This window comes from Lepidochelys olivacea (assembly GCF_965140295.1).
Source record: "Lepidochelys olivacea isolate rLepOli2 genome assembly, chromosome: 2".
NCBI lineage: Eukaryota > Metazoa > Chordata > Testudines > Cheloniidae > Lepidochelys > Lepidochelys olivacea.
The window spans coordinates 133613229-133633770 of NC_140412.1; the positions used below are offsets into that span (position 1 = coordinate 133613229).

The 20542-nt window shown below is 44.2% G+C and overlaps 2 long non-coding RNA genes across 4 annotated transcripts; both read left to right on the forward strand.

Annotated features, from left to right (window-relative positions):
- The first annotated feature begins 1349 nt into the window (after positions 1-1349).
- LOC311516023 lies at positions 1350-7857 on the forward strand. 3 transcript variants are annotated; one of them, XR_014710291.1, is made up of 4 exons: positions 1350-2190; positions 2455-2661; positions 3450-3634; positions 7776-7857. It is a non-coding gene; the product is annotated as an uncharacterized lncRNA (long non-coding RNA). The 3 variants fall into 3 exon arrangements; XR_014710292.1 differs by having other exon boundaries at positions 2460-2661; XR_014710293.1 differs by having other exon boundaries at positions 2460-2661; positions 3453-3634.
- Positions 7858-7859: 2 nt separating this feature from the next.
- On the forward strand, positions 7860-13927 carry LOC311516024. Its single transcript, XR_014710294.1, has 2 exons — positions 7860-9151; positions 12786-13927. It is a non-coding gene; the product is annotated as an uncharacterized lncRNA (long non-coding RNA).
- Positions 13928-20542: the final 6615 nt, after the last annotated feature.

A 20542-nucleotide genomic window follows, 5' to 3' on the forward strand; every position in this document is an offset into this window, starting at 1 on the left:
TCTGCACTGCTGCTGCTGCTCTGCCTCCAGCTCCCTGGGCTGCTTCTCTGGCCCCTCTGGCTCTGGTTGCTGCAGCTCTGCTCCCAGGACAGGTCTGCTCTCTCTGGGCTGTGCCTCTGGCTTTGGGGCAGCAGCTCTGCTCCCAGCACAGGGTCTGCTCTCTCTGGGCTGCTTTTCTGGTCCCTCTGGATCTGGCACAGCTCTGCTCCCCAGCTCAGCTTGGGCCCCTGCTTTCTCCTTAGCTCGGCCCCACTCTGTCTGTCTGACCCAGGCATATCCAGCTCACATGGAGGACGGGACGTCCCTGCCCTCCTGACTCCCTGATTAGCCTACTCACCCTGTCATTCAGGCTGACCTGGAGCATTGGCCTCTCCCCATTGTTCCTGGGAGCTGTCAGTCTCGGGGTCCTGATTCCCCATTGACCCTTCCTCCTTTTTAATACTGGGAGCTAGCAACTAAAACACCCTCACTGACTGTTAGTAAGGGGGCAACTGTCCCCTTACACAATTCATGTTTTTTTAAATGATAGAATATACATGCTCCTATATCCATTTTTATTACCCGTAATCTTCTTTTGCTACTTGCTTATCAAGTAAATAAAATGATTCTTTTTGGCATAAAAAGGAATTAACAAAACTATTGAAATATTGTCCAACTTCCCTGAGTGAAATCACCTAAATGTTTGCAGACAATTTTAATTCCATCTCAGACCAACCATGGAATAGAAAAACAAACAGTTCAGTATATAAGAATTAATATGCCCTTAATTATGTAAAATATAGTGCAGTAGATAAAATGGTATAGGTATGGCGAAAGTACTATGTGTAGATGATGTTACAATGCATGTGCAGGATGAGAACTGATAATTTTCCAAATCTTTCTGAACATTTGGACTCACTCATCTCCCTTTCTTCACACTAATTTGAAACAACTACAATCAGCATCTGGGAGAACACCGTGACACAATCCATTTATATGTCTTGCACAGCAATATTTATTTCTCATAAAAAGTCAGGTCAGGATGTAAATCAACAAGCCCGAAGAGTACATTATCACACTGTGCAGATTATGTTTCAAGACGCTGTGAACTAGTAGTAGGTAACTTTGATATGTTTGGCTACAATTTTGTGATTAGGAAGAAAATGACTACTATTAATTGTTTGATTCCTAGATCCTACAGTGATTGGGACTCTGCGGAAATGTATAGGGGGCAGTAGTAGTGACAGTGATTAAAAGTAAAAAGAATAAAACATTTAACTGATAACTTCAAATGAGTTGGAAAAGGTTTAATTTCTCTTGGAAATTTTCATGAGATATATTTACCTGTTTTTAGCTAGTGCTAGTCTCTTGAGGGCCATAACACTTTGTTTTGATTCCAGGTGTTGGGTTTAGTGTATGGGTGCTGGGTGGCCTGTGATATACAGGAGGTCAGCCTAGATGATCTGGTGCTCCTTTCTGACTTTAAACTCTCACTCTATTAAGCACTGATGGTATGCCTCAGGTGACACAAGATACCAAGAAAGCGTGGTACCTGCCTTGTAAACCTTATGTAGGCACCTTTTACTAGAGGGGCCTCTGAACTTTATTGGGAGTGTTCCGGGGAAAAGCCTGTGTGCCGCAATCTAGCCTTAGAGACTGCAACTCCCACGAGGCCTTGAGGAAAGAGGCAGAGACTTCCTGCTGCAGGGGGAGCAGGCAGTGAACTCCATTTTGGGAAGAGGAATGAGAGTGCTGCTGTGGAGCTCTGTCCATACCAGGAGCTGCTGCTGCTGCTGCTGAGAGCCTGCAGGGGCTTTGATCCAGCAGGAAGCCTCAGCGGCTGTTGGTGGCTTCACTGGAGCCAGGGCAGAGACTGTTGCTGTGCTTAGAGCTGACTGGGGTGGGCCTGCAGTGAAGGACTGTGAGTAACCCCCACTGTTGTTTGGGAAAGTACTTGCTCGGGAAGGGACACCACAGAGAGACTGAGTCTGAGTCGAGCAGAGTGATCTTCCCATCAAACCAGGACCCAGAGTAGCTGACGTCTGGTGGGGCCAGCTCCAATCGTCCGAGGGGTTGTGCAGATTGTTGCCTTGGTGGGCCTGATACACAGAAACAACAGAGTGCTGTCTCCAGCTGCAGATCTTCCAGAGCGCCCACACAAGCCGGTGTCTCGGACTCTGAAATCCAGAGGAGTGTACACTGCGGGGTGGGGTGAGTGGTGGCAGTGTCAATGCCAGTTAGAGAAGTTTAATTTATCACTGTATCCTATACTTGTTAATTGATTTTATTCAACTCCCCCCCCCCCGGGGATTTGAATTAATCGTGAAATATTTTAGTCTGTTATACCCTGTTCTTTAAGTTGTTAAGTAAAGGTGTGTTAGCTCTAATTTAAGTATATTGGATGTATATTATTTATAATTGGTATTTTTGAGTTACACCCATGCCACAGATTATATTATTATTATTTGTTATGAGAATAGCTTTATTCCTGGAGGTTCCCAAGGTACACCATTGAGTGTGTACAGAGCCCAGCCACGTGGAGGCACTGCCAATTTCAAATTCCTTTCGGGGCAAAGGACTGCAGCAGAGGTGTGGATAGAGGATTCCCACCTATCCAACATCACCACTGGGATACTCAGGATCTCCTTTAATGTCAACAACATCAGGCGCCCAGGCACACAGGTGAGTGTTGCCTGCTCCTGAGTAACCCAGGGAGGAAAGGGGTGGTGGGGAGTTACACTTATAATCCAAGAAGAGCTCTCCCCCTCCAACACACACACACAAAAACAAATATCACTGGGAAACTTAGAGTTTTTGGCTATACTAAACTCTGATCTTTCTCCCATTAAAATCAAAATAAAAACTCCAGTTGATTTCGGTGAGTCAGGACAAAGCCTCTAGAATGAGATTTATTTTTCCATTAATGGCTGCATGTGAGCACTTTTAATGCTATGCAATATCACTGGTGGGTTATGTGGAAGACCTGAGTTTTGAGGGAATTGTGTGAGGAAAAGGTGCCGGGATGGATAAAGAGGGAATTCTGGGGCATGGCTAGTATAGAAGTGGGCATTGTGGAAAACTGTGAAACTTCTTATATATATATTTTATGAAAGAATGAATCAATTTTCCAACTCATATACCATTGTTACCCATTGGGGCAAAGGGATTAAATTCTTTCTTTTCTAATGGGCAGGTGTGACAGATGTGGGCTCTTGAAAGCGTGGAAAACTTCAAAGACTATTATACTGAGATGTGCCAGACTCTGTGGTCCCACAGAATATTCATAAATCTTTGTACAAATAATAGTTATATGTATCTTTGTGTTCCTGGCTCACTGGGTGGGTTTCCTATGGAATCTGGAACAATGGGGGTGATTAATACAAAGTCCCAATGCCAGTTATTCAGCTATCCAGCCTTTGAAACTTTACCCCCTTGAGGAAAGGGGAATTGAGTGGTTTCATCTGTTTCAGGAGATCTGGGCAACAAAGGTTCCAAACTGTAGACAGTGTCAGCTCGAAGTGACTCCAGGTTGACCCACAAACTCACGTGTAACAAACTGATGTGACACCTTAGCCAAGAGAGCAAAATACTGCTGGAAGGAGATGAAGGACTGGAAACAAACCCAGGTCTCCATGTGGAAGATGGGTGATACATGGTAAGCTTAGTATGTTTGTAGACTGTTTATTGTTGATATGCTTTCTCTGTAATGCTTTTGTTCTAAAATAACTGTACCGTGCTTTGTGAGAGCTGGCTGCTCTCTGGTAAGTGCTGACATAGCCTCTGGGAGATAATAGAATAACAGATGCTGGGCTAAAGCTAGACACGCTGAAATATTCACAGTGAATTGAAAGAGCATTGTGACCCTAAACTGTGTTCTGGAGGGAAAGTAAAACCAGTGCTGGCCCACAGAGAGGTCACGTCTTTAGGGCTGAGACCTAAAAGGGTGTTCTTGACGGGACCATGGAGAGCGTAGAATTACAGTTAACCCTGGACCTGATAGGCATGAAGAAAAGAGTTAGAAAAGGCTATTTTTGGGGAAAAGCTTCATAAAAACTTTCAAATAGACGAAAAGCAGGGAAGCTTTGCCAAAATGGGTTAATTAGTTCTGTATACCGTTTGTGTAACGGAAGAATAAACCAGTGAGTTGAACACAGTACAGTATCTTACTCAAGGGCTGTTCTTTTCCTATAGAAAGCCATCTAAGAATAACACAAATTTGAGTTAACAGTTCAAAACAGAACATGTGAATAAGCATCACTTGTCTTGATGCATTATCTTAAACCACTGACTGAGGGTTGGATTATGTCATTCTAAGTGCAAGTTATACATCCGAATTCTGAGAGGCAGCTTAATCTTTACTTGTCACATGTTACATCTTTAAGGACCAAGTGAGCTCTTACAATTGAAACTCTTCACAAGTTATTTGTGGTGTCAGGTTTGATGTATTCTGACAGATGGGATGTAGCCAAGCCTTTGACAGATTTTCAAAAACAAAACAGAAAAATGAAATTAAGCTCTTTTTCAGGGATACATAAGTGACACAGTCATGAATACAGTGGGCTCTGGAGGAGAATTGCCCTATCTGTACTCATATAAGTCATGATCAGCTCTTGCTGAGTGACAGTTATAGCTAGTTTTTTCAAAACGAATGATCCAAATGCTCATAGAAACATGTTAGTGTCCCTTTAAGATGGAATAAAACAAGGAGGCCTGATGAACAAAAGCATTATAATTTTAATCATAGCCCCAAATTGTGAAGTTGAGTTCTGGATCAGAACAGAATAATTATTAGATCCGATTTTTCTAGTTCAGGGTGTCTAGCATTTATGTAACAGTCAAGAACATGATACCGATTATAAACAGACCAATTAATTCCAGATGAGTGCCCATACAAACTTCAAACTGTACCATATATCTATTGTCCATGCTGCATATGTTACAAAAAAAACCAAACATATTTTACAGAATTTTAAAAAGACATAGTGCTGCTATTTGTCATATCCCCCTGCTTGTATTGACGGGCTGCCTAAAAAGTATAATAAATATAAGCAATCTTTTTAATACAACAGTTTAGTCAATCGTAGTCCAAAATGTAAAATCCTGTATCCTTCAACTGACCAGTGCTAGAAATAAGTCCAGAATGCTATTGGAGAGAGAGGATTTCCAGCTCTTAAGTGGTAGACGGAGCCAATTTATATCCCTGAAGGTTAGGATCCCAAATCTGCACCAGGATCTTCAAGTGTGCCCCACCGTGCCCTTGAAGAATTAATTGACTTCAATAGGACGCCACAATGATATAGATGTCAGTGCTAGCAGTTCCTCATACAGGACTAATGCCTAAAAGTGAAATTGATTTAGGATTGGATATTGCCTACCCTGCATAGTGCATTTTAGGGAAAATCATTTCATATTTGAGGGGAAGGAGTGTAACATTTTGGCAGATTTTTCTCTTTTTTAAAATAGAAGCTCTAGGAAAATTTCTTAGGGATTTGAAATGTTAGAAGTAGTTTTGGCAGTTATAGATCTGTGTTCAGACAGCAGGTGAGGCAGACGAAGGCACGGGATACTGTAGAACAGTATGATAACATGGATTTCAGCACCATACGTGCTTTAAAGTAGATTGGGAACTTTTAGTCACCCTGTCTCATAATACAAGAACACAGAGACATTCACTGAAATTGAATGGTGGCAAATTAAAAAATGCATACAAGTATTTTTTTCATATAGCTGCACAATCAGCCTGTGGAACTCATGGCCACAGATATAACTGAGACCAAGCGTGTAACAGCATTCAGAAAAGGATTTTTTGTTTACACAAATAACTTATCTAGAGTTAACACAGTAAATATTAACCAAAAAACCCAACAAGCATTTTCAGCGCATAAGCCTACTTCTAAGTATTAGGGGCTAGGAGGAACCTCTCCCTGTGGGCAAGTTATCCGACAGCTGCCTGCAACTTCTTCTTCTGAAGTATCCAGTAGCTTTTGGAGCTAGAATCCTGCTGGTTTGATCCATTATAACCATTCCCGTGTGTCAGTAAGTATTTCATTGTAACTTTCCAGGAATAAATGCACATTCTTTCTTTTCCTTATTTTTTATGACCCATTTATCAATTTCTCCCACATAATGCCACTGCCCAGTCAGTGGTGCCACTGTCCCTCTTACTACTCAGTCTGTCCAGCAAAAGGAGACTTATGTTACAGTGTTACCACAAGTAGAGTCCTATAAAGTTGAAGTCTTTGTTGATAAGACTCCATTTGTCAACACTTTGGTCCTCAATATGTATGGGCAGATTCTCTCCATTTTTATCATTTTTTTTTTTTTGGTCTAGTATGAACAAGCCTCTGGCAACTTTTGTCCTTTGAAATAGCTGTTCTTCTCACTTGGCAATGGCGTCTTTTTATTATTTGTATTGTATTTTACAGTCTTATTTTTGCTTTTTTACTGCATGTAACATTGACCTTCTGATGTCTTCCATGTCCCTTAAAGGTTGGTTTTGTCACCGGATATCGCAGCAGCTGTGCTGTGCTGAGAAGCTGTTGGAATATGCATATGTAACAATTCAGCCTTTTCTGAATACCAGAGTAGTAATCCTGAGAAAAATCAACCTGGTTAATAATAGTATTAGTACTTAGCTGACATTTTAGTGATTATTAACGTATTCATTTGATTAGGGTAGCACTCAAAAGCACTACAAGGATTATCCTGGGCTCTATACAAAAGTATTCAAGGCCTAGGAAGGGAATTCCCCCCACTCCCCAGTGTTTTCTGTGACTATCTCTCCCTCCCCTGCCCCCCATCCTCTGAGGCATCAGGGATTTCCATAGCTGGAGATGGGACACTGGTGGGGTGGGCCAGGACTCTGAGGTGGCACAAACAATTTTCTCTCTTACATGTTTCACTGGCTGACTCTTGCTCACATTCTCAGGGTCTAGCTCAAGGATCAGCAATCTTTGGCACGCGGCCCGTCAGGGAAATCTGCTGACAGGCTGGGACAGTTTGTTTACCTGCAGCGTCCACAGGTTCGGCCAAACGGAGATCCCACTGGCCGCGGTATGCCGTTCCAGGCCAATGGGGGCTGCAGGAAGTGGCATGGGCCAAGGGTTGTGCTGTATTTGGGGTTGGGAAGGAATTTTCCTGCAGGACAGATTGGCAGGGGCCTTGGGGAGTTTTTTGCCTTCCTCTGCAGCATGGGGCCTGGGTCACTTGCTGAGATTACCTGGCTAGATGTCACTTAATCAGTTCCCTACCATTGCTGGAGCCTCAATTACTGTTATACCTCAGTTCCTCCTGTTCTCTGCCTGTGGCACACAATACTTTAGTCTCCCAAGGTCTGTAATACTGTGGCCTGATTATAGCTGTTTGCTTGGTGTGGAGTGGCTGGGAGGTGTTAGTTGTCCTGTACAGAAGGTCAAACTAAAATGGTATGGTGGTCCCTTCTGACCTTAAATGCTGACACATGAACAGATACAACCCCTTCCCCAAAGATCTTACAATCTCATATTTTCCATATGTATAAGCTATGTTTATTTGCAAGCTTTGAAAAATGTTGGCTTTGAATTAATGAAGTTATGGCTAGTTGCGAATACCATTTGGATCGTGCAGAGTAGAAAAATAGCAAAGTATACATGTCTGTCTACGCTTCATGTACAGTGCAGATGTGTGTACCAGTGTTCTTTTATTAACATATTTTCCCATGATTCAGGGGAATAAGCTGGCCTTTGGGGACTGGATTTGCTTTTATTTATTTTTTTAATTTAATCTTTCCCCATTGTTTTCTCTCTTCAATCTTTTAGGAAATGGCAGGGAAATTTAAAGTCACAAGTTAATATGAATGCAATGAGAAGCTTGAAAAAAGTCAGGAAACTCCAAAAGTTAAGTTTTCTGTTCGTATGCTAACATGATATGTTGCATTTACTAATCCTTTGCTTGCTAACTGACATTTTTTATTTAATCTATACCATCATGAAGGGGGAGGGGTATGTTTGGTCTTTCCAGCATGAGGGAGTACCCAGCAAGCATTCCCCCATGGGATCTCCTTTTTCCACTGCATCAAATGCAAACTACACGTCTTCACTTTTTCAGTCTATCTCTTCCATTGGTATATTCTCAAATGCTGTCAAGCTGCCCATATACAGCTGTGATCTACCAGCAATGCCAGCCTTTATTGTCCTTTAGTCACATTTTCCCATAAGCACCTTTGCATTATCTCGATGCCACTGGGTAGGCAAGCTTTGTCAAAAATCTGCAAGTCCACTACATTATCCTCCTTGACATCTCTCCATTAAAACTCCTGTTTGTTGTGATTCCTGCAAAACGCTCAACAATGGATAGGCAGTTGTGACTGCTGCTTCTAATAACACTCTATGCTCATCACAATTTTCTCACTGTTATTTTGTTAATTTGTTGTATCTACCAGTTCTCCTTCACCTCCCTGTATGCTCTTAGGGGCCAAAACTATCTTTTATTTTTGTGTGTGTACAGTTCTTATCCGCATTCCCTCACTGGGAACTGTAGATGCAAATTGTGATGCTGTATGGAATTGGGGGTGGGGGGCACGTTAGGATATTATGAATACCAATATTGTAAAATTGCAATGAGTTATGCCAGATATACCATGTAAGGTATCTGCAAAAATGTTATAATTTGCCAGGTATGATGATCTTATTTGTGTTTGTATCACCTTTGTATTGTAGGTTATAGGCATGGTATGTCTGTAGTTCCAAACTTGTGCTGAGCATCTGGGTGACACTCCCAGACAGATTGGCATCAGCACTGCCTAGCCTGATTGATAGCCCATCAAGGGACATCATCTATACAATTGAGAGAAGGCAAGGGATACACCTTATGACTCAGCAAGGCATGCAGGGGCATACCTATGGACAGAACTCTAAAGCTACCAGGCCATGTGCTGGGCAGCTTGTGTTTGAAACAAAGGAAATCAAGCTGCATGGCAAAAGACTATAAAAGGCAGCTGCATTTTCTCCATTTTGTCTTCAGTCTGGCTTCTTGTCTTCACACGTGCTTCTTACCTCTGGAGTAACCTTTCTACAAACGAAGGCCTGAAAAAAGGTCTGAATGACCCATCCAAGCTGTGGATGTATTCCAGAGGGATGTTGAAGCCAGCAAACTCACCAGTACTGCTAGGAACCTGATGGACTTTGAAGTCTTTGTATGTTTTGCCATTTAAATCTCTCTTCTTGGTCTTTCTTTTTTATATAATACACCTTTAGTTTTAGACACTAAAGGATTGGTTGGCAACGTGGTATTTTGGTAAGATCCAAACTATACTAACCTAGTAACATGGCTGACCCTTTGGGGTCAGAAGAACATTTTGTATATGTGAACAGAGTTTTTAAATAACTTCTCACTGTACTGGACCTAGGTGCTGATTGGGAGCCAGAGAACTGGAATGCAATAAAGGGGGCTCTGTGATTTCTTTTTTGCTTCTTGATAACCAGTGTGGGGGATTGAAAGCACAGTTTGTGACTGGTTGGGAGTTTAAACTAAGTGTGACCCACCAGTCTTCAGATTATCTGCTCTCCTGTTTGAAGCCTGCCCTGACATTGGCATTTCCAGTTATGGCTGCCCTAGGCACACCGGGTCATACTAATGCAGCGCAAATATTTAATAATAATAATTAATGAGAGGTTAGCTAGCCCAGCACAGGGGCTGTGTTGTGTGGAAAGCGCTGAGGTTGCCTTAAACTGTGGAAAGTCTGGTATAGACCTGGACCCAGGATCAAGGAGCCACTCATTTGGGCATTCCCTAAATATTGTTTGTATTTGGGTATTATACTTCATGGGTGTGAACAAAGATTTTCCATAATATACCCAGTTAAGTATAAAGTTTTAAAAAGTCCTTTGAGATATCGGTAAATTTTCCTTGTTATCTAGCAGTACACTCGCACAACATACATTTGTGTCACTGACAGCAGAAATTGGCAATTATGCAAGCAGATAAGTTATTCCAGATGTAACTAATGAGACACTTCCACAAATCAGAAAGATCCATTAAAAAAGAAAATTTACGAAGCCTCGAATAGAATAGAATTGGATTATTATCAAATTTGGCAAGAGTCTATTGCAGGAGTGGCCAGACTTGCTGACCCTCTGAGCCACATACGATAATGTCTGTAACCTCGAGAGCTGGGCAAGCCTGCTGGGGCTTGGGGCTTTAGCCCTGCGGAGCTGCCTGCCAGGGTGCAGGGCTGCCCTATGAGGGTGAAGCCCCAAGCACTACCATCGTGCTGAAGGGCAGAAGCCCTGAGCTCCTCCGCCAGTCTGGTATACAGAGAAAGGGGGGCATGGTGGGCTTGGTAAAAGAGCTGCATGTTGCTCGCAAGCCACAGTTTGTCCACCCCTAGTCTATTTCTGATAGTTTGGTGAAGGATGCAATAGAGAGAGAGTAATATCCTTAGTCAACAGTTTGCAGTCATTACATGAAATAAAACAATCCCACCGCTGATTCAGAAAGTCCTGTAAGTGCTGTTCTGAGGCAACACAGATTAAAACAGGTATATCAATAATCAAATGGCTTATGACACAAGACTTCAGGTGCCTCTAGCAAATGGTATGTAACTAATAATTAATTATTTACAATTGCTTTTAAGGGAGAGAATTCTTGACAAGTATTGAAAAGGCAGAGGCAGATCTAGATATCAACTACTCCTATGTAATTGAGATAGAATCTGCCCAGATGGGAAAATGGCAGACATTATTCATGTAGAAAATGTATAGGTGTTTACTAATCTAGCAGATAATGACTGGTGGCTTTTAAGAGAAAGTAGCAGAAATAAATACTCTTCAGCGATTCTCAGATGGCTGGCTGATCCTATAGAGCAGAAACAAAACCAGTTACCTTTAAAATTACTATCTTAACTTCAGAAGAAAATTGTTACTAGGATTCAACACTTCTAAATATATTTACATGACAACTATATAAAAATATTCTACAGCAAAACACTAGTCCAAATTCCATCTTTTACTACCAGAGATGCGTTTGGGGGAAGCGGGGGGAGCAGCAAAGATGTAGCACCTAAGTACTGACTCCAAGACATTCTACATACAACAGCTGATGCACATAGGTTGCGTCAGTGGATCAGAGGCAAGCGTGCTCAGAAATGGCATGTGCATCTCTAGAATGTGCTGCATTCTTTTCCCCAGATCTACCTCTGATTATCAGATGGAGTGGGAAACAAGGCTTTGATCAGACCCAGAAGCCATCTAGGAAAGAGTGCTGCCAGGAATGTTCATTGCCCAAATAGCCAAGTGTTTCAGGAACTGTACTAGTGTATATAGGCAAAAATAGCAATAATGATACATTTCTTGAATAGTTCTGGCTGATACGCAAAGGAAAGGCTGGCATGTTTTCAAATAGGAATTGTGCCGAGCAGGTTGAACTAACTCTTGTCAAATAATTTAATGAACCTGAGATAGTTGCTGTTGAAGATCCAGCCCAATATCCAGCATGAAACTGCAATGTCTTTCTTAATGTAAAGCTTGTCTTTTTTAGATCTTCAGGCCCAAATAATAAGACAGCTCTTTAGCTCCTTATGTCCTTGACTCTAGAAAAAAACATCTGCAGCTTCACATGCAGTGAGGCGCGTATGTGCCAGAGGATGGCTTATTTCTAAGTCAGATAAACAAAACACAGTCCTCTCTGTTCTAGAGGCAATGTACATTACTGGCAGACCATTCTGTAAGTCAAAGTAGGAGGTTAACCCTGGGCTACCCAACCAAAAATGCAGGGGAAATTGAACTCTGTTCTTTCCCCAAAATGACAGTATATCATTTGATCAGTTTAATGGAGCGAAGAATCCTTAAACTGGTTAAGAGTTTTGGAAGATTCCTTACCCCTCTCCCATTGATTCTAATCAGCTTTGGGTCAGGCCCTAAAAGAAGATGGTAAAAGAAGGTGGGACATATTTTAAAGTATTTAAACTAAATGTGAAGTCCTGAATGTTATTTTAGATACATTATATCTATATGTTCTACCTCTTTCCCCCAAGGTAACCCATTTCCCCTTGTTTTTTCCTACCTCCCTTCCCTTCCTCAGACGTTCTTGTTAAACCCTGGATTTGTGCTGGAAATGGCCCACCTTGATTATCATACACATTGTAAGGAGAGTGATCACTTTAGATAAGCTATTACCAGCAGGAGAGTGGGGTGGGGGGAGGTATTTTTTCATGCTTTGTGTGTATAAAAAGATCTTCTACACTTTCCACAGTATGCATCCGATGAAGTGAGCTGTAGCTCACGAAAGCTTATGCTCAAATAAATTGGTTAGTCTCTAAGGTGCCACAAGTACTCCTGTTCTTTTCATGATTACATAGTGAGGGGCAGATTTTCACTGCACTCTTGCACTGTAAAGAGGCCTTTGTGTCAATAGAAATCTGTACATCGCTGTGTTCAATACCAGGAGGAACGGGGGGAAGCAATAAGAGGCTTTTATTGAAGTGTAAGATAAAGAGTGCAAATCAAAGAACAGAGGGAGGACTTTATCAATTGTTTCCTGACTGACAGACATTTCTACAAACTCGGTAAAACTCAGAAAAATTATATTAGAGGCAGTAAACTTGCTGGACTTAATCAGGGTGAATAACAAACCCATACTTTTCTATAAGAGTCCTAGTGACCTGAATGTTTCTTCTGTGCTGGGAAAATAATGTGAAGATAGTTGATTTTGGAGCGAATCTATGTGCATCGCCTTAGCGCAACACACACAGCTCAAAAACTTACAGGTGCTTTCAACAATTTAGGGCAAAATTGTCATATGCATAATGATCTTTATTCTCCCCTGTACAGGGTACTTGCCTTGGAGATCACAAAACAGCAAGAAGAGCATCATGAACTTGCAGTTATTCTCCCTCTCATGCAGCTACACAGGCAGAACGAGGAGTAGGCAAAGCCTCTTTTCCATCACCACCACCATGCCCTAATGTATTAGCCAGCACAGCTGAGTAAGCAGAGCAAGGGAAATGATCTGGATTCAGTAATGGACTGGCACAGTATTACTTTCCTCCTGGAGAAAATAGAGAACCAGGGACAGAATTGTCACAATTCGGTACTGTCCCTTATTTGGGGCTCGTTAAGAAATCTATAATGTTAGTAAATATTAACCTTTTTAATCCTCTTTTTTTCCCTTGTAAATTAAATTTATTTACATATTAACTATTGCCCCAGAATCTCTGATATTAGCAAAAAGTGTTTGTTTGTTTTTTTTAATTCTAAGGCCCAGAATGATGACTCTTAATCTGTGAGTGACCTGTACTCAGGATTTTTTTTAATGTAATTGAGATTTGGGCTGCATCTAATTATTCCCACAGACCTGGAGTTGCTGAGGATATAGATGTCTAGGGAAAAGACCCCTCAAGCGAATGAAAATTGTCTAGAGACGTATGCTAGACTGAGACTGGGTGATTGATATGGGGTGCCTATGATTTAATTTATCTTCAGTGATTGATAAGGCATACTTGTTGTTGCAGATGTTTTCTTTAATGGATGAATTAAAGATCCATTGAAATGTTTTTAACCCCATAAGAACTGCCGTCACAGCCATTAGTAATAATGACTGGATTAGCATTCCCTTTAGCTTATCGTTCATGTAACCTAACTATAACATAAAAGAAATTCCATCAGTAATTAGGTAAAATGAAAAGGTAAAAAAAAAAAAAAAAAAAACACAGGAGTTAATGTAATCATGGGAAAGGATTTTCCCTCCAAAAAGGAGTTTTTGTCTCACACCCTACAACTGAAATAGGGTTGGAAACTTAGATTAGGAATAAATGCTGTCAGCATTCTACCAGGTACAGAGGAAGGGACCAAACTGCCTTCTTTTCACCGTCTACGGGGAATGATAAATTATATCTTCTTTCTGTAATCTGTATAGTACTGCACTAATCTCTGTTCATTAATCTTTGATTAAATAATTCCATTTGAGCCTGTTATTTGACAATTTAAAATCATTATTAACTTCAAGCATACAAAAACAGACTAGCTCCTAGTAAATTTATTGAGGTTAGGGAGAGTGTTAATAAATGTTTCTGTGGTAATGGGCTTTGGGACTATAGGCACAGAATAATTTGCATTTTTGAAGCTAAATTAGCTAAGAAGAGTCAGGAGCTGTTCTGAGCTTTTTGAGATTTAGAGCCATTGCTTATTATATATTTCTTAGGAACTGAGATCCCACAATTGGGCCTGATCCCATTAAATCCTATATGTGAGAATAATGTTACTGAGGATATTAATCAAGGCAACAATTTATGGGACTAGTGTTACTCGTGTGAACATTTAGCATTGGATTGTTTGGTAGAAAAGTATGAAGTTATGTCAATAAAATTTGATTTTAACATCACTGAGATTTCTTTATCCCAATATTTGTAAGTTTCCAGGTGAAAAGGGTTTTAAAGGACAAAGAAGTTGATCAGAACCCAGGAAATTCACACTTTTAAAATTAAGACTGAAAACTGTATCCAGAATTTGATATCCTGAAGCCAGCTCCCCAAATCATAAGGGGAAAGATAACTGATACAATTCTGGAAGGTCTTATCTTTAATTCTTGTGCTGTTGAAATCTGTCTGGATCTTGTTTTTGTTGATTGAATATTTCTTTTCTGTGAAACTATCTGTACTGCTCTAAAAAAATTCACTGAATGTTTTAGAACCTTTGGAAGGATGGTTTTTTAAACATTAGTTTTGTTTTTGTCTTGAGACTGAACTTAACAGAGTTGTTTGGGGGGCAAAAAGGTGTATTCACCTAAATTATCCTACTCAGATTCTTTTCACCACTCTATCTAAGTCCTCATCTGTCCCAAAATTGTTCTTCATAGTTGGTTTCACAAAGTCATCTAAATTTATGGAGCAAGTAAGATTGTATTCAATTTCCTCAGTAGAGAAAGCAATAAATGAATCTGGGCCCCTAAGCTGAAAGCAATATTAGCAACAAATTTTAATGATCTGGCCAGGTTGTCTAGTGGTATTTCATTTTTCCTTTGACTGGGTGGGGAGAGGTGTGTTAGAGTTCTGATCCCCAGCTCATCCCTGACCTGGATGTGCTAGAGTGGTATTGCACTAGGCATGCTGGGAGCTGACCTCTCATTTTGTTCAAGGGAGCTCCCTTAAGCTGACAATGAAAGAAAGTTAACAGGAACTAATGCGAACCATACTGAATTCATTGTGTGAGTCACTGTGGCCTGGAACTTTGGAGGTTAATGCGAAAAAGCTCAATATGATTGGTTGGAGATCCTGAATACAGCTCCTGAAGAGTGAGAAACAACTGTGAATTCAGGGGACTCAGACTTTAAATAGGTTTCAGAGTAGCAGCCATGTTAGTCTGTATCCGCAAAAAGAAGAGGAATACTTGTATTACTAAAGAACCAAGTCTTTTTTTGTAGAGCATCCCAAGCATATTCATCATTTTACCAACAATATTGGAGCTCAAATAGGGTAGGTCAGAAAACAAGGGTTCTGCTTTAAAAAAAATGAAGTTTCAATACTTGTTTTCATTTCTCATTACACAATTTTTTCCCCACAAAAAAAAAAAAAAAAAAGAACAAGAGAGACCCCAGATTAGCCAATATGTTAGTCATTAGGGCACTCCAAGGGGATGTTGCAGACACAGGTTCAAGCCCTGCTGTAAATCAGGCAGAGTAGGTATTTGAACCTAGCTTTCCTATGTCCTAGCTAGTGATTTACCACCAGGCTAAAAAATCAGCCTCTCAAGTGCTCCTGTGAGTACTGTTTCACTTTGTAAAAAATAAATAAATATTCCTTTGATGTTTTCAGGAGGGACTGACTCTATACCTTGGTGGTCATAGCACTCACTTGAGATGTGGGAAACCCAGGTTCAAATCTCAGTTTAGGCTATTTGCTATTCTGGGCTGGGTCCTTTCTCTGATTTTGACCATAAATTCTGTCCTGAATCTGAAAAATCTTCCTGCTGATTTTTTTGTCCAAACCTATGTGTTTCCATGAAAAGTTCTCAACCTGCTATAAGCTCAAACCTTAACTCAATGGAAGTTTAGGGTACTTACTACCTTGCAGGATCAGGCACTTAATCATTTTAGACTCATGATGAAAAAATCATGGTTTCCCCAACCCCCCATACTAATGCACAGGGAAGCCAAACAACTTGGCAGCATTCTGTATAACTGCTGAAATGTTGATGTTTCAAACCACAATCTTTTTGGTCATGTTTAATATAGCAGCAAATATAGATGGTCTCATTTTGCTCTCGCTTACAACTCTGTAAGTCCAGTGGCTTCAATGTAGGTACTTTTCTTTTCTACAAACATAAATGAGATTAGAAGGCAGCCCACAGGGAGCATGTCTTGATTCTGTTGTAAGTACTATCACTTAAAATAAAGTTGTAAATAAGTCTTTTCCTTTACATTTGCCTCACATAGTTGACACACCTTCCAAAATTTACAGTGAAAAATTTTCCCTTCAGTTTTTTAAATAATTAGCATCGTTTCATGATTAGTACTTTTTATTACCTTTACTAAGCAGTTTATATTTTTAACTTTAAAATGTGCCTATTATGCCAACCATTACCAATATTTATAGGGCATGTGACAGAGTCGGGCCAGATGGCTCCAGTAGAGCTGCTAGAAGGCAGATATATTAGCCCCAGGCTAAGTAGGTCCCTTTCCCCTGAGTAAGGTAACAGGGAAGGTTTTTTTTTTTTTTTTTTGTTTTTTGAAACAGAAAGAAAATTTATTGGTAACGCTTACAGAATTACCAAAGGAAACAAAACAACTATGCAACAAAACAACGCAATCAGAAGGTATAACACAGCAGCTTTCAGGAGGGAGAAGTGTTCAGGCTAGCCTGGGCCCAGAGCGGGGGGGCTTCCTCAACACTCGTGGTCTTCCACCCTCCTGAGTTACCTGGTGGCCTAGAGCGGGGGGGCTTCCTCGACACTCGTGGTCTTCCACCCCCTCGAGTTACCCAGTGCCGCGCCCAGTGTCACCGATCCTCCCTCTCCTGAGAGTGCCCGGTAAGATGGGCACGGCTGCGGGGTGGGCGGTTTAGGGAGGGGGGGGTAGACACCCATGTATTATAGGACCCCTCCTAGATGACAGGAATGATGGTATCCACAGCGGCAATGGCTGGGGCTGGCGTCTCTCGCTCTTCCCCTCAATCAAAGGGTCAGACGGAGGGAACCGGACGGGGTCACCGAGCAGAGAACCCCAGACAGCGCCCACCGCTCCTCGAAGGCTTCAAGGGAGTCGGTGGACGCCGCCCAGAGGAACTCCGCTCGGATACGTGAGTGTACTGAGGATCGGAAAACGGCACCACAATCGCAGGACGTTTCATGGGCCAACCTCCTCTCTCTGGTTTTATAAATGGCTGTTTTAGCCAAAGCTAGGAGGAGGTTGACCAGAAGATCCCGCGACTTTGTGGGGCCATGGATGGGAAGTGTATAGATAAAGAGGTGGGGGGAAAAATGAAGCCAGAAGCGTAATAGAATATTTGTGAGGAGCCGGAAAAGGGGCTGCAATCTGGCACACTCTAAATACACGTGCGCCAGGGTTTCCCTCACATTACAGAAAGGACAAGTGTCCGGAATGGGGGTAAACCGTGTCAAAAAGACGCCTGTGCTCACAGCTCCGTGAAGGAGCCGCCAACTGATGTCCCCGACGGGCCTTGGGACCAGGGTGGAATACGGGCTGGCCCACCGAGGTTGCTCACCCTCCAGAGGTGGCAGGAGATCCCGCCACTTTGTATCGGGGCGGGACACCAGGGTGTGGGCGTGAAGGGTGTGAAGCGTAAGTGTATATAAATATTTCCGTGAAGCAATTTGAAAGCTAACCGGCTGCAATTTGTGCAGCCGGCTTGCAGTAAAAGGGTGAGGGGTTTGTTGGGATCTACGGGGTGGGGGCCCGATGGAAAGGTCCGGCGGGCCTGGGGTAAGGGATGGGCGGGGTGGCCCTCGCACAAGGCTCGGCTAACATAAGCCCGAGCAGCGGGGGGTCAAGGCGGCCTTCACCTCCTGAAGCACGCGCCGGGGGGTACGGAGGCTAGAGAGCCCCATGCGCCGAGCGAGCGTCAGGGGATCCAGCCAGTCTCTCTGGTCGTAGTCCAGGAGGTCTCCGACCCTTGTAACTTCCGCCAGGACCAACCTCTGGCGCACCGAGCGGGACTCCGCCACCTGCACACGGAGCTGGGGGTTGTGTAGCAGGGGCTCCGTGAGGAGATCTGCCCCCACGGTGGCCACCACAGACCTGGTTGTTAGAAACAATTTCCAGGTCCGGAGGAGGTCCTGGTAGAAGACCGGCAGCCCGGAGAGGTCTCGCGGAAAACCACTCGGAGAAAGATAAAAGAGCTGCCGGTCATATTGAAGCCCTTGGAAACGGCGGAGGAAGGCGTGCGCCAGTATGCTCCACGCCGAACTACTTGCACTATAAAAGAGCCTCTGCAGGGCCTGGAGGCGGAAAACGCGGACCTGAGTGTACAGACACTTCAGGCCCTGCCCTCCTTCCTTCAGGGGTAGATGAAGAACTCCAACAGGGGCCCAGTGCATTCCTGACCAGAAGAACTCTAGAATCAATCTCCGGAGGTGGGTCAGGAAACCCGGGGCTGGGGCCAGGGTGTTGAGCCGGTACCAGAGCGTGGACAGGACTAGTTGGTTAAGCACCAGTGCTCTCCCTCGGAGGGAGAGACATCGGAGTAGCCTCGTCCATCTCCGGATCCGCTCTATCACCCCGCCCTCTAAATTTTGCCAGTTCTCCGGCGGGGAAGGATGCGTGGCAGAAAGATAAACGCCGAGATAGAGCAGTGGACCCGCACTCCACCGGATGGTCTGAAGTGCGGGTGGGAGGGAGCTTACCTGCCGCCAGTCCCCCACCGCCAAGCCAGAGCTCTTGACCCAGTTGACTCGGGCGGAGGAGGCTGCCGAATAGATGGCTTGGCATGCCTCCACTCGCGCCAAGTCGCCCGGGTCCTGGACCACGAGGAGTACGTCATCGGTGTACGTCGACAGGACCAGCCGCAGCTCCGGCTCCCGCAGCACCAACCCTGTCATCCTCCTGCGGAGGAGACAAAGGAAAGGCTCGATCGCCAGAGCATACAACTGGCCCGAGAGGGGGCACCCCTGCCGCACTCCTCGCCCGAAGCTGACTGGTTCAGTCAGGGTCCAGTTGAGCCTAACCAAACACTCCGCGGAGGCATACAGCACCCGGAGAAAACTCACAAACTGAGGTCCAAATCCAAACGCCTGCAGAGTGCTCAGGAGGTACCCATGATCTACTCTATCGAACGCCTTCTCCTGATCAAGAGACAGGAGGGCGAACGATAGACCATCTCTCCGCCCGAGTTCCAAAAGGTCTCGGACTAGAAAGAGGTTGTCGAAAATGCTGCGACCCGGGACAGTATAGGTCTGGTCTGGGTGGACCACGTCCGCCATCACGGACCCTAGCCGCAGCGAGATTGCTTTCGCTACGATTTTGTAATCTGTGCTAAGGAGTGAGACGGGACGCCAGTTTCGTAGATCGCGGAGGTCCCCCTTCTTCGGCAGCAAAGCGAGCACCGCTCGCCTGCATGACAGAGGGAGGACCCCGCTCTGCAAGGACTCAGCCCAGACGGTGACTAGGTCTGGGCCGAGAATGTCCCAGAACGCGCGGTAAAACTCCACGGTCAGCCCGTCCATGCCCGGAGATTTATTGGTGGGCATGCGACGGAGGGCTTCCGAGAACTCGGCCAGGGTGAGAGGCAGCTCTAGTCAGTCTCGGTCACCCACGCTGACCGTGGGGAGTTCCTCCCAGAGCACCTCGCAAGCGTCAGGATCGGTCGGGTCCGGGGAGAAAAGGCTTGTGTAGAAGTCACGGGCCCTCCCACACATCTCCTCCGGACCCGTGAGGGGGGTGCCGTCTTCCGCAAGAAGGCAGGTGACGTGTTTCTTGGCCCCCCTCGTTTTCTCCAGGGCATAGAAGAAGCGGGAGCCGCGGTCCATCTCCCGAAGGAGGCGGATGCGGGATCGAACGAAGGCACCTCGGGCCCGGTGGTCCTCAAGGGCCCGGAGCTCCTCCCGCTTCTCCCGGCACGCTCCGCAGAGGGACGGGTCCTCGGGATCGGCGGCCAGGCGCCTCTCCATCTCTAAGACCTCCCATTCCAGCTGCTCTACCGCCGCATTTCGCCGTCGGCTGGTGCCCCGAGTGTAGTCACGGCAGAAGAGCTTGGCGCGCACCTTCCCGAGATCCCACCATCGCCGCACCGAGGGAAAGGCACGCCACTGCTCTCGCCAGGCCAGCCAAAACTCCCGGAAGGACATCACGAAGCTCTCGTCCTCCAACAGGCTGTTATTAAAGTGCCAATAGGCCGGCCCCGGTCTCTCTGCACGGAGGGAAACCGTTACAGCGACTAAATGATGATCGGAGAATGGGGCCGGCCGAATGGCGGAGGAGTGGGCCTGTGAAAGATGGAAACGGGATAAGTAAATACGGTCCAACCGAGAGTGGTGTAACCGATGGGCCTCCACCCGGACAAAGGTGAACGTGGAGGTGTCATCTGGGTGATGGTCGCGCCAGACGTCCACTAGGGAGTGATGGTCGACTATCCCTTGGA